Source organism: Galeopterus variegatus, unplaced genomic scaffold (assembly GCF_000696425.1).
Source record: "Galeopterus variegatus unplaced genomic scaffold, G_variegatus-3.0.2 Scaffold24733, whole genome shotgun sequence".
NCBI lineage: Eukaryota > Metazoa > Chordata > Mammalia > Dermoptera > Cynocephalidae > Galeopterus > Galeopterus variegatus.
The window spans coordinates 9,101-9,732 of NW_007750844.1; positions in this window are offsets into that span (position 1 = coordinate 9,101).

A 632-nucleotide genomic window follows, 5' to 3' on the forward strand; every position below is an offset into this window, starting at 1 on the left:
GGTCCCGGTCCGGTACGGGTGCGAAACTGAGGGTTGCGATCCGTTGCCGGACACGAAAAAAAAGACAAAAAAAAAAAAAAAAAAGAAAAGTATGCTGAATAATAGATGAAATTTGTGTGTTTTTAAATTATCTTATAGTTTCAAATTAAATATTTCTTTTCTATTACTTTGGTTTGATGTGATAAAATTTGGGATTATAATATTTTGTAATGAGGATAATGGGAGTCAGGATGAAGTTTGGGTATGTGTAATTGCTAACTAGGATTTAACCCCAATATAGATAAGTTTTTCCATATTATAGAGGAAATTGAGCTTGATAAAGCAAATGAGATCGTATTTTTCTTGTTTAACTGCCATCAAACACAAGCTAGAAATGAATTTTTTAAAAATACTGCCTTATGTTGAAGAAATCAGGATTTGTAGGTAGGAATAGTGAGGAGGAACTCCATTAAAAGGTATCCTGCTTTGAATATTTTTAAGTAGCAAGGTCCTCAAATGCATTTAAATGGGATTCAATTTATAAAATGCATTTAGTAAGATCTATCGAAGTGTGTTGTTGCATAAAGTAAAGTAGTGTTTCTCAGTTTCTCAAGTGAAATATCACTAAAGGTAGCCGAGACTGAAATCCTGCA